This window comes from Hirundo rustica, chromosome 12 (genome assembly GCF_015227805.2).
Source record: "Hirundo rustica isolate bHirRus1 chromosome 12, bHirRus1.pri.v3, whole genome shotgun sequence".
Taxonomy (NCBI): Eukaryota; Metazoa; Chordata; class Aves; order Passeriformes; family Hirundinidae; genus Hirundo; species Hirundo rustica.
Window position 1 is genome coordinate 18,166,611 of NC_053461.1, and position 13,876 is coordinate 18,180,486.

Below are 13,876 nucleotides of genomic sequence, written 5' to 3' on the forward strand. Positions count from 1 at the left end.
CTGGTGGTGTTACACTTGCCTGAGGGAAGGTGGGGGAAAAATAGTAATTAAAAAAAGAACAATATGAAATATCCTGAGTAAACTCATTTATATTTTGCTCTTTGGACTTGATTTTCTGTGAGAAGATGCTGGCCCTGTAATTAAATAAATAGAATTACTTTTGGTTTAGGCCATTCTAGCATTCTCATCAGAGATTCAAATCGCAGTCAATATTTAAATGTTTTTTAAAGAAGAAATAAAGCAGCAGCAGCATTTCAGGTTGGTTATTTTAACCCCTCAGAATATTTTTGTGGACATAAAAGTGTGCATGATACTGAATATATCAGTTTTACTCCATAAATCCCTTACTATTCTTTTTTTTTTTTTTTTTTAATATATTTCTGTGGATAAAGACATCACTTTCACAGCTCACCTGAAGCCCCCAGTTGTGGTAATTTGAAATTTTTAAGGATTATTGACCAAAGAGACCCAGCGGGGCTGCTGTTACCTCTGTTTAATGCTTTGTCTGGTAAATTACTTCCTGTGGGGTAATGACTACTGCAAACCCCAGCTGAATGAAAAAACAGGATTTAAATATTTTGGGAATCAAGCAGAAAAAGGAAGGCCAGCAAAAAGATTTTAGAGGTCTTCATTCTCGTTCTCTATCAAATCTCATGCTTGTGTTTATTACTTGAAAAATGTGATCAGCCAACAGGAATGATGGCAGAGGTTTTGGATTTGGTGGGCTTTTAGGTTGGTTTTGGGGTTTCTTTTTTTGTTGTTGTTTTGGGTGTTTTTTTGGTTGTTGTTTCTGGGTTGTTTTTTTTCGGTGTGTGTTTTGTTTTGGGGGATTTTTTGTGTATGTTGATTGAAATGTTACAATGACATTATACTGATTATTCTAAGTACTAAAAAACCCATCATCTCACCCATCTAGAAAAAAAAAAAATAGGTTACCCCAATACACAAAACACCTAGATATAAAATGAAATAGAACCATATTTCTTTCCAGGTTTTGTTTTTGTAGCTGTCTTCCACCAGATTTTCCTGAGTTTGCGAGATGAAATGAGACAAGGATACTTTAACTCCTTCTCTCCTCTGTTGCTCCCATTACCTTGTTTTACCCCATCGTGATTTGCTGCAGCTTTCACGAGTCAAAGGGCTGCTGTCTTCTCTTTCTTTCCCTCTTTTTTCAGTTTCCCAGGTCACTGAACCCAGACCCTGCTGTGGCTGAGGGTCACACCCAGTCCTGCTCTGGGAGTTTTTGGCTCATGAGGCTCAGCCTCATCCCTCCAGGATGCTGAAGTCCCTGTTTCGTGGGGTTGTGTTATCAGTTTGGACTTCAAATAGAACATCCTACAGAGTTTCCCTGACTGTAAATTATATTTTTTTTTTCTTCATTTGATCTCCCTGCTCTTTCTTGATCCTCAAAGCAGGCCTTGCAAGGCTCTGTTTAATTGATTATTTGGCTGTTCCGTGTTTCATCTTGCACGATTATCAAACGCTCTCCGGGCTGGCTTTGGAAGGTTTGTTAGCAGAGGGATCAGCTGGATCAATAGCACAGAACAGAGATGTTAATTGCTTTGTCTACAGCTACTCTCACTTTTAGTCCCCCTTGTCAATCCCGCACGTCACGGTGGCGTGAACTCTTGAGAGACTCCAAATACGCTGGAAATTCAAATTAATTTTGTTGTTTTGTATTAAGTGTGTAAGATTCAGCCTCAACTGACAGAACCTCTGGGAGAAAGCCCGGAGTTTCTGGGCTCTTTTCTGATGTAACAGGAAATTGGGCCGGTCCATGCCGTTGCATTCTGACTCATTGAAGTGTTGGCAGAAGGTTGTATAGAAAACACGTGATGCTTGTTCCTTGCAATTCTACCCACTCCATTTGTACAGGTCCCACAAAAATTGCTTTTGTAGGCTCAGAGTGGGTCAGAAAGTCTTGGTGGGTGTGGAACCCGTCTGACTCTGGGTTTAAAGTGACTTATTTTAATGAACAGCTAGGAATTTACACTTGTTTTCAACATGATGGAAATGAAAACCTCAGAACCTTTAGAAAAGCTCTCTTGGTTTGCAGATAAGTTAAAACTTGGAGGTTTAAAGTAGATATCAGGAAGGAATTGTTCCCTGTGAGGGAGGTAAGGTCCTGGCACAGGGTGCCCAGAGCAGCTGTGGATCCCCCTGAATCCCTAAAAGTGTCCAGGGCCAGGTTGGACATGGCTTGGAGCAGCCTGGGACAGGGGAAGGAGTCCCTGATCATGGATGGGGGTGGAATTAGATGATCCTAAAGGTCCCTTCCAACTCAAACCATTCTGTGGTACCACAACTCTACAACCTTCCTGCACGGATTACTTTCGAGGCATTTAAAAAAATATTAATTATACATATTTCATGTGAGGTGTGAGTGAAAAGAATTATACATGAAGTTTCTAGCAAGCTGCCATGTAAATCATAAAAGCTCGTTGTTACCACTGGTGAGAAGGATCCCTTTATGAAAGAGATTATTTTATTTATTTCATGTTTTATAAGGAGATATTTGTCTGGTGAGAATAGCAGAGCTGGGAGTGAAAACCAGCAGATTATTTCAGGTGCAGGTGACAGGATGACAGAGAATTACATATCATTTCATGATACAGAGAAATTTGTGGAAATATTAATGCAGAAGAGGAGAAAATAATGGGAAAAGTTGAAGGGGGAATGTGGAGGAGGAAGAACAGACACGTGGGTCAGGTCAAGAGCTTTTAGTGCAGCACCAGAAATGTTTTAACGTGTCGAACAGTGAGGCACTGGTGGAATCAAAGGGGAGGTGATGCAGCCATAGGACAAGAACGTGACTGGTTTGGCAGCTCAGGGGTCGGAGCAATTCTCCTTCTGTCTGGATCTCCTCCCTTCCACGCCTCGGCAGGAAGGAATTGAATTCTCAGGAGAAGATTTGTTATATTAAAAAGGATTGATTATGCTACAGACCTTATAGAAAGCAGCTGTTTGAGCTGGAAATGTTGCAGGATGATCTGATGCCCTTTGGGATGTTGGCTTGGACTGAGAAATGCCCCTACTTTGATCTTGCCTTCTCCTAACAAACCTGGGATCACTGTGGGAATATCAACACAGCCAACACTCCTCGTCTTTTATTATGTTTGTGTTGTTTAACCAACTTATCTTTGTCTGGATCCAGAACAAGAGGGAGCTTTTAAAGCCACATCATCTTCCCTCGATTTCCCCTTTTTCTCAAGCCTTAGGTTTGAATAGAAATGTGTAAATAATTGGTCAATAGCAGGAGGAGGCACTTACTGACAATCACGTGAGGAGTCTTCAAGGTCAGATCTGGAGAGCAGCCAGGGAGATCTCCTGTGAAGTTTGGTTTTTCTCTGTTCCAACATTTTTCTCCATTAATTTTTTTAGCTGTCGTGGGGAAAGGGCAGATTTAATGTGTTTATATATCTATTTTGTGTGTGTGTTTGTGCAGCACACTGGAGGCTGTGCATGTGCACACTGGAGACACATCGAAGGCAGTGATTGATTTGGTAGACAATGACCAAACGTGTTTAAAACACTCCTCGTTCTTGTAAATGATAATTGTTCCCTTTTTTTTTCTTTTTTTTTAATCTATCCTGAATAAATTGCCCAGACACAAAGTGTCATTAAATGCTCCTCTTTTACAGCTTACCGTTTCCCCATGTCCAAATTTCAATATTAACACTGTGTTCCTTTGTGAATTGAGCTTTTATTCATTATATTCCTTTTTAGACTAATAGTTATTATTATGCTGCTCATACTTTAGCTTCAGAGCTAATTATAGTCTTTGGCTTTCTCCTGCTGGAATATAGATACTGATATATATTAATGCCACGTACCTTGCTCTCCAGCCAGCACTTATTTCACAAGGATGCTGTGATTTTGTCCTCTTACTCTGACTAAAATGCCCCAATTTTATTTTATTTTTTTTATTATTTCTTTTCTCCATTATCATTTTGTTCTGCTGAAAAAAACATTATCTGGGAGAAATCTCTGCGAAGAGAGATCACACCCCTCCCTGCCAGGGTTGGAAATCCCTTAATACAGCCATGTACTGTCAACTCTCACATAATGAAAATGTCAATAGTGCTCAGATTGCAGCAGTTTAAGGCACTGAAACAGATGTAGCTCCACACAACATAAATCTATTGAGCAGAGATTGGGGGGGAGACTGCTTGGTCACACAGCCATTAAAAAAAATAGAAATAAAAATAAAACCCAGCCTCTAACTGGAATTAGCCCTGAGAATCCAGCCAGCAGCCACACTGCAAATAATGCAGAGGGACAGAGTCCAGCCCAGCAGAGTCGTGGTTTGGGTGGTGGATGCAGGGGGATCAAAGGGAGTGAGATCCCAGCTCCCTGCTGATGGCATTCCAAACCCTGCAGCCCCCACTTCAGCTCTCCTGGCTGTAACACAGCAAAAAAAATTATAATTTTGTTCAAGCTTCAGCTCGCTAAACCCTTTGCAGGCAGGGTAGAAGGGGGAGAGAGAAGTTCTGGTACCATCACAGACAATTCCAGCAGAGCAGCTATGAAAGCCTTGGATAAAACCCTGGAGTCTGTGGGATACACGCTTTTCTTGGTGCCTGTCCCTGAACCATGCAGCAAAACCTGAGCTCCTCCTTTCATTTGGCATTCCTGCTTTTGGACTGGCTTCTTCAGATTTAGGTGGTTCTCAGTCAAGGGGCAAAGGCAACATCCAAATCCACTCAGGAAATTCAGTATGCTTTAAACAGTGCTTTGAATTTTCATTTTTACTTCCTGTCAAGTCTTTTTGGATCAATGTGAGTAATACACAGCTTGTTAAGAACAGCAAAATTGTCACAAAATTACGTGAAAACTGCTGTTTGATAATCAGTGGAAAAAGAGCTGCCATGGAAGTGAGTGACTGAAAGGTCACACACATCCCAGGATTTATGAGCAGGGTAGCGTTCACACAATTTGTGCAATTTAGAAATTTCAGGGAGTACAGAGCAGACTCAGAGAATGGTGAAGCGGTTGGAAAATTTGCCTGTCAGTAGGAGACTGCAGGTGCAAAGAGAATATTAACAATTCACCCAACGAGGCTCTCTGCCTTTCCCTGTGAGAACCCAAATGTGGATAATCAGCTCCTTCAAAAGTTACTGTGAGATTCTTGTCAGGGGTAGAAAAAAGAGTCACAGTCTCAGCAGGCAATTAACCATTTCAACTGCTGAATATTTGTTGTGGATTTCCTCTCAACAGCATTTTCCTTTGAGAAAATTATTCCACCTCCCATAAGATCTGCTTTGCTCCAGCCAGGATTTATTCAAAAAGCTTCCAGGAGCAGTGAGAGCCTGTGAGGTAAAATTAATGACAGAGTGTAGATATCTGCAAGGTTTCTAAACTATCTGTAGTCCTGGAGAACTTAACAGCGCTCCTGGAAATAGTTCAGGCAGGACTGGAAGGACATCCTTTAAATTCCAGAGGATCTGGAGGATGCTGTGGTGAGAGGCATGGCTCGTACCTGTGTTTGCAGGGTTTTTACTTGACAGAACAGAGCTGTGATCAGCAGAGATCTCCTGGAATGAATGCTCCTCAGCCTCACGTCTTGGCATGCACTCAAAGGGAAGAGGGAACCCTGATCCCATTTTTCCACACGTTCATCATTTCCTCGCTTGCCTTGCCTGCACACACACACACAGATCACGATTTTCCTCTGCATTTCCTCCCTGAGATCTATGAGCTGTTTGTATTTACCTCCTCAACGACTTATTCTGCATTGTTTATGATATCTGCTTGCCTTTGAAACCGCTCTTAATTCAAAATCCCATTAATCCCGTTTGAGGGGTGGCCACTTTGCGTGGCATTGACATCCTGCAAGGACATCGAGGAAGGACGCGGGCAAGATCTCTATTAATGGGAGATAATCTTATTAATGAGTGAAAAGAAATCAGCCTGCTGTTCAAAAAGATGACAATGAGAAGGGAAATTATGCCACAAGGAAATGTAACCGCACTGGGGAGTTTTCCCTTGTTGTCTGGAAATTCTCTTTTTGAAGAGTATTTACAGGACTAGGAGACAAAATGCCTACAGCACCCAATATTTCAGTGCTGTGGGTGGGATTTGTTACTCTTAGAGCAACATTGTCGTAAATTAGTCCTTGCCAGATGCTTTGTCTTGTGGCCTAAATTGCTGTAAAACCCATCAGGGTGTATAATGCACATAAAAGGGACAGAGGAGCTGCAGAATCACTGCGATAAGGGATTATGTGTTCCTTGATTGTTATCCATTAAACAAAAGGAATTTCATCATCCCACTTGAATCTTGCCTTAGATGCTTGTGTTTGAATCCTTAATGAAGATTAAAGGCTGCAGCTGCAATCTGCCGATGGAATTTCTCCTCTCTTACGTTATTGTTCATTAAATACCAGTTATTCCTTTCTGCTGCTGCTGCTGCAAAAAAATAAGGTGCCAGGGAAGCACCTGGGGTGTTTTAAATCACAGATGCAGATGTTGGGGAAGGGGTGATGGGCAGGGAGTGTCCTTGGCCCTGCCCTCACCCCTGGGGCTGTGCCACTGTCCCCACTCCAGGCTGAGAGGGACACAGATTATTTATCAGCCCAGAAAAATGATGAATTTACTCTGAGATTGAAGGCTCCAGCCTGGCATACATCACATGGCCGTTCCTGCATTGCACAGGCTTCACTGCAGGCTGCCGTGGGCTGGAGTTATTGGGGAATTAGTGGGATTTAGGTATTCTGCCATCAGCTGAGTCAGATATCACTGCTAACCCAGGGTGTGTGCACCACAAAACTGTAACCAAGCAACAAGCTGCCCGTAGTATTTTATTTTTAGCGGGTTGTTTTTTTATTATTTACACTCTTGGTTTGTTTATCTGCTTGACGTGGACAGCAGAAATACAAAAGAAAATTTAAGAATAACTTTCAAAATTATTTCCCAGCACAATTTCTGTGGATATGGCCATTCTGCTATGAAAATCCGCGTGGAATACATCCTGTTATGAGTTTTGGTTTCAGAGCTAAAAAGCTCAAAGGATTGAATAAGTGACCTGTGATCTGTTTGCCTCAGCTTTCCTTCCATCAGTTCATTTTCACTCGAAGATTTAAAATTTCCTTCCTTACAAGCTTGGCACTGGGGATCATCTCAGGGAATTTTCTTTCATGTCAGCAGCTGCTGAACGTGTCACCAGCTGATTCTGAGCTGTCCCGAAGTCGGCTGAGCTCCAGCAGATAATGATGAGGAGGAGATGAAGGTCTGGCCCTTTGCAGGCTGTTTTTGAGGTCGCTTCTTTTGGTAAAAAAATCTGCTTCTGAAGCTTTGACGGGCTCGGATTTAACTCGTCCTACAGGCTCTGCTTCTCGTGTGTTCTGGTGATGGTGGAGAGCTGCATCTCACAGAATCACAGAATTCACAGAATCACCAGGTTGGAAGAGACCTCCAAGATCACCGAGTCCAACCCAGCCCTAACACCTCAACTAGACTACGGTACCAAGTGCCACATCCAGTGTTTTTAAACACATCCAGGGATGGTGATTCCACTACCCACCCTGGGCAGCCCCTTCCAGTACTTTATTATTCTTTCAGTGAAAAACTGAATATCCAACCTGTATTCCCCTTGGGGCAGCCTGGGGCTGTGTCCTCTCATTCTGTCAGTTTCTGCCTGGAGAAAGAGACCAACCCCAGCTGATCCAGGCACATTTCAGGGAGTTGCAGAGAGTGATAAGGTCACCCCTGAGTCTCCTTTTCTCCAGGATAAACAACCCCAGCTCCCTTGCTGGGGAGGTAATTGCCTTGTCTGGGGAGGATAAACCTCTGCTCAGCTCAGCCTGGGAGTCGCTGCCTCCACCAGGACTGGGGGCTCGAGTTCCTGGGTGATTCAAGGGTGAAGGATCCAGCTGGACTAAAGCCACATGCACAGACACCTGATCACATCACCCTGGAACAAGTGGGCATTTCTCTGGCCTTTTTTTCCTCCTGGAATCCCTGCTCTGGTTGGGGTGAAGTGCAGATACTGAGTTTAACATCCTGACTGTGAATGCTGAAGGAGATGAAATCTCATTTTTCTTTTTCCTATGGTTCTCTTCTTTAAACTCAATTTTCCTTCTCTCTCTATTTTTCATTAGACAAATTATAACTGCACCCTCCCTGGGGTACCTGCAGAGCCAGGTCTGGAGCTCTGACAGTGTCACCTGTGAGTCTTTGACACTGCTGCCCGTGAGTTTTGTTGTGATGGTCTTGTGTCACTGCAAATGGGAAGGAAATGTTGTGAGGAGAATGTAGATTGAGCCACCTTCCCGTTCTTTCAGGTAGAAAGCAGATAACACCTCAAGGCTTTGTTGTTATTCTGTTTTTCTGAAAGCAATATTCAGGGAAAGGTCTGCATCTGCTGAGCCCACCTCCTTTCCTTTCTTTTCCTAGCTCAGAACTCTGTTTCTTTGGGGAGACAACAGGAGTGTGAGGGTTGGTTTTAATATTAATTTCAAATCCCAGTGTGGTTTCTTTTCAAACAGAAAATTGCTCCCAGTGCTGAATGATGCTGATGCATGCAGGACTCAGAAAACAGCCTCGTGTCTTGTTTAAGGCTTGGAAATTGGAAAAATTTCAAGATATGATGAGTGTGTAGATTTCCTGATTCTTTTTTGTCGTGTAAGACCCTTGGAAGATGAGGTGCCGGAGTGATTTCATGCTGTGTAAGATCCTGTCATTGGCAGGGTCTCTTTGGTAATGGAATTTGGGTTTTTCAAAGCACAGAGGCTGCTAAATCAGCCTGAATGAAAAGCCAGGGTTTGGGGCTTGTAATTGTGACACTTCAATGAGAAACTTAAAACTGATGTTAAAGGTAGTGCTGCTGCCTGGAAGCGTCTTCCAGAATACAAAGGTGTAGGACAGAATTTTCCAGCGGAGGAAAAATACCTTAGAAATAAAATCTGGTTCCTCAGGATTTAAACCAGCTCCATCTATAACAGCAGGATAAGATCTTTCACTCCACCTGAATGATCAGGAGGTAACACTGGTGTCTATTCTTTATTTCATTTTGCTGCCTATTAAAAATCTTCTTTTTAATACAAACATAAACTCCTTCCAGTAATCTTTGATGGGCTTTTTTGCAAAATGAAACTTTTAATCAGAGTTTGGGCCCTTTATGATAAAGTTCCCTTTTGGGGCAAAATAGATTCCACTTCAACTTTCAAAGAGTTTGGAAATCTATTGAATGTGGAGACAGGTGACTTTTTTTTTTTCCCTAGTATTTTTCTCCCCAGTAAGGCACTTTTGTCAAAACAGCAGTGAAACTGCTACGGTCTTTCATTAATATTTTTGGTTCTGTGTTGATTAATCATGGAAGCTTTGATTGGTTTGGATTAGAAAGGATCTTCTCATCCAACTCTCCTGCCATGGGCAGGGACACCTTCCACTATCCCAGGCTGCTCCAAGCTCTGTCCAACCCAGCCTTGGACATTTCCAGGGATGGGGACTAAAAGCAAAACAAGCTATTATTAAAATAACTGCCAAAAAAAAAAAATCATAATTCTTAGGGATTTTTTCCTTTAAACAATGATTCGCAATGCCTTTGAAAGAGGAGCTGAGGGTATTAGTGTGTGTGCTCACAATGGAACCATGAGACAGAGATCCTGAGTTTGGCTCCAAGTAGAAAGAAAGAAAATTTGACTAAGAAAATGTTTATTTCTACCATTTTCAGGGCGATGGAATTCATCCACCTTCTCTTAAAGAAAAAAAAAAAAAAACAAAAAAACCCAAATAAACAAACAACAACAAAAACCCCAAACAAACAAACAAACAAACTTCAGTCTGAATGGGACGGGGTTTGGAATGCTACAAAGATGGAAGGGGTGTGACAACCCTGGCCAGTTTGGTGGTGGATCCATGGGGTTCTTGGACCGCACCGTGCCTGGCAGAGGTTCCCCATCCTGTCCTCGCCCCTTCTGCAGCTGAAGCTTCTGAACTCTGCACATCCAGATTGCACAAACTTGGATGTAGGTTTGGGCGTTTGTTCTCAGGATAAATATTTGTTATGGCTCCCCAAGGCCTCAGCCTTCTGTTTCACGCATCCATAAACTCTCTCTGCCTCTGGCTAAGGACGTGGGCTGAATTGGCTTTGCCCCCGCTGGTGCTGTTCAACTCCACGTCACCTGAGCTCAGCTCCCTGCTCCCATTCCTCTTGGTTTTTTTAATCTTCTTTTCTCCATGTTAAAGCCGGGATTAATGCATGGGAATGACAGTTTTTGTGTTCGGACTTAGATGTTTATTAATTCTTATCTAAATTACAGTCTCATGAGTTGTGAGCTCTGGCCAACAAGGTAGAAAATTGCTCCATCTCTGTCTCTTTCTGAGGTCTTTTAGGAACTATTTATTCAATAACAAGATGACACCTATATTATTTATACTTTTAACCCAATAATCAAATACTGCAGGTTGGCAGTGCCTGCTTTTTCATCCAATCAGGGAAAAAAACACCCAAAACCATGAGGAAGAAGGTGAAAGAAGAACTTAGCCAACGCCCTAAATCCTCCATATTGCTCTCTCTATATTACTGTATACTAAAATCTTAAACTCTAAGTTTTCCACCCTGCGATTTCACAAAATTCCATTCCAAATACACAACCCCGGTGCTGTCACTCGATTTTGGAAGCCTGTTCCACGGCCTCAGGCCAGGTGCGGTGCTCGCTTGAGGGTCAGTGCCTTTTAGCACAGAAAGCCTGAAATTCTCAGTGCCCAAGGTTCCAACACATTCCCACTGCCCATTTGAGCTGAGCCAGGGCTGCACACGGTGTTGGTGCTGCCCGTGGGATCTGTTTCCATCCCCCTGCTCTGAACCCCGAGCAGGAATCCTCACAGTGAGGAAAATTACCGCTCCCGGGAACACCAAGGCTGTTTTATTTTCATGGGGTTTAACCCGAAGCGGGTCTTCGTGGCTCTCCCTGGTGATGCACGGCTTTTCCCTGGGGGCTGTTTTACTTTTTAATCTTTTCCCATCTCCTGCAGATGGTCGTGTGGGCTTCCAAGGGGATGAGCCAGGTGTTTTCCTACACAACCACTGAGAGAGTTATTGCCTCGCGCAGCAAATGGATGTGGCTGGACTTATTTTTGCACTCTGCAGATGAAACCGTGGACTTTTTCTGGGCTGGTTGCTTAAGCTGAAATCCTCCACGAACCCTTGAATTGTGGTGCTTAAATATTTCTGTGGAGGGCTGAAGCGGAGGTTTTCTAGCATGTAAAATAACACTTGTGGGGTGATGGCACACCATCTCTGCCCCTGTGAGAGCAGACGAGAGGGAGAGGGGGGCAAAAGTCTGAGATCTGGAATATTTCTGTAAAATCCTGTAAAAAATATGTTAATCATAGGAATAAGAGAGTAGCTACAGCTTTTCACTTACACAGGACCCTTCTCCCCTGGGTTGGAAAACAGAGCCTGGGCCTCATGGGCTCTGAGAACAGGTGAGAGCAGAGCTTTGGGTGATGAAGGATGAAAAAAAAAAGAAAAACCCTATTAAACCCCTTGAGTTCCCTCTTTCCCCTAATAATTTCTGAAGGAGCCTGGCTTAGGAGAAGGTCTTGGCAGATGAACTCCTTGTCCTCCCCCGGAGGCTGTGCCGGGAAGGGGGGATGAGAGCGAAGCCTGTGGTTCATTTGAGGTGCCCTGAATGGGCGCTCACAATCCGCAGCTGAACGCACCAGTGCCCGCAAACAGCCTGGCCGCCGTCATTCACGGACTCACAAAGAGCCGCCGCCTCATTAACATTTGGTGCAGCTTCAGCACCGAGCCTTTTTTCCAGATTTCGGGGGCTGACTCGGGCAGTCTGTCCCTCTCCCCTGTTTGCAGGCTGGGGATGGATCTTTGGGAGGAGGGACGCGAGGCTCGGCCGCTTGGATTTTGCTTGGCACTGAATTCTCGCAGTGACCCAGCGGAGCTGGGATAACTCCGGTTTGAGGGAGCTGGTCCCGTGTTCCAGCCGCTGAACTCTGGGCACAGCGCCGGGCGAGGTGCAGCAGAGGGGAATGTCAATTTTAAATGGCTTCACACGGACACAGAGGTTTAATTCAGCGGAAGAACGTGGATAACAAACCTGCCCCGTTCACTGGCACCGCGACCCGTGGATCAGATGGATTTCATGTGTGACTAAATATTCCTCTACGAATGGCAATGGCCTGGAATCAGAATCCTGCCCAACACGGAACTACATCTGTGCCCTCTCTGCAAATTTGAATTAAATGGGGAAAGCAGCCATGCACTAGGGGAAAGCGCTTGTTCACAAATCAAATTAAACATAAAAAGATGCATAAATGCTAAAAATCAGGTTTTGATGAGACAGTTTTTTTTTTTATTATTATTATTATTTTTAACAAGGTCTGTGAGGATTTTGGGGATTGTGTTGCTACATTTCCTGTAATGAAAGCATTCAGGAATTGAGGCAATTTTTTGAGCATGGCCATTTATTTCCAATGAATGGATTAAAAAAAGCTTTGGGAAAGCAGAAGGTGTGAGTCTAAATGCAGAATGTCAGAATTGCTGCTGTGAAATCTATAATTCAATCTTGCTTTATCATCCTAAGAAAAAGATGGATTTCTAGTAATGGGTTGTCAGTTTTAAACCGCGCTGTAGCTTTTTGTAACAAGCACAAGTAGATTCTTGTCAACCAGACATGCAATATTTTTCCACATAAATATTTTCCCTTGTAACATTCTCTCCTGGTGCCTGGGATTTTTAACAAGAGACCCCTCTTTGGGAGGGCATTTTCTCACATCACCCAGCACGAGGGGTGAAGGACTGAGAGTAAAATCCTTTTTTTGTTTTTGCAATTAAAATTATCCAGCTTCGGCTGAAATGGTCCTTATTGATGCAGGGCATCCGCTCATCATAATTTATTCAGTGATTTCTCTTTCTTTTGTACCTGAAGACAGGCCTTGCGAGTCAGAGGTTACAACCCTGCAAAAAGGAGCCAGTAATTACCCCTGCCAGCATCTCCCCCGGCCACTGGCACAAACACCCATCAAGGATAATTGACAAGGAGCTAATGGGATAAGCTTTCTTTTCTTTGGGTTGTTTTCCTGTGTTTTCCCCCTGCTTAGCAAGGGGAAATCCATTAACCGGTGAGGCTCCACCAGGAATGCGCTGCTGGGCTCACAAGGACCGAGCCCTTGAAGGGATGGGGAAGGGACAAACATCTTCAAGAGGCGGAGAGAGATGTCTTTCATCTTCTCTCTGACGCCTGAATTCCCATCTCGCTGGCTGCTGGAGCTCAGCTCGTGCTGGGGCTGTCCCAAAGGAGCAGCAGCCATATGGGCTCCACCTGAGCTGGGCTGGGCAACAGGTTTTCTCTGGGGCCAGCTCAACAAGGCACAGCTCCGGGCTTTTCATCCGAGGAGCAGACAGAGCAGCTGTGTGTGGGCAATGGGGGGACAGGAGGAGCCCCCTGAAGCTCTGGGAAGCACAAGAATCCATACCCTGGGAGCTGAGGGATGGAGAGGAGCACCCAACATCCTTTCATTGCTGCAGCAGCATCCGTTCACAGCTTGGTCAGAGCAAGCAGCGCTCACTGCTCGAGGCTGTCACAGCAAAGATGCGAGTCCTGAGGGCAGGAAAAGGGTAAAAGTCGGGGGGAGAGGATAAATCCCAGCTCAGGACAGACAGGGGGATGTGGGGGATGAGGATATGCAGCTCCAGCACTAGCACCACTGACCGGGTTTGTGGTTCGCACCTCAGCCTGGCCCATGAGGCTGCTCTGATGCCTGTCAGGTCCTCCTCAGGCAGGGGGGAAAGGGAATGTGGATCTCTCCCCTCTCCAGGTCAGATCCACAGCAATTCCTCTGCATTTCTGTCAACTTCTAAAGATGAAGTTGAACCCAGAATTCCCCAGGTGAGGGAGATCTTTGTAGGTCAGAGA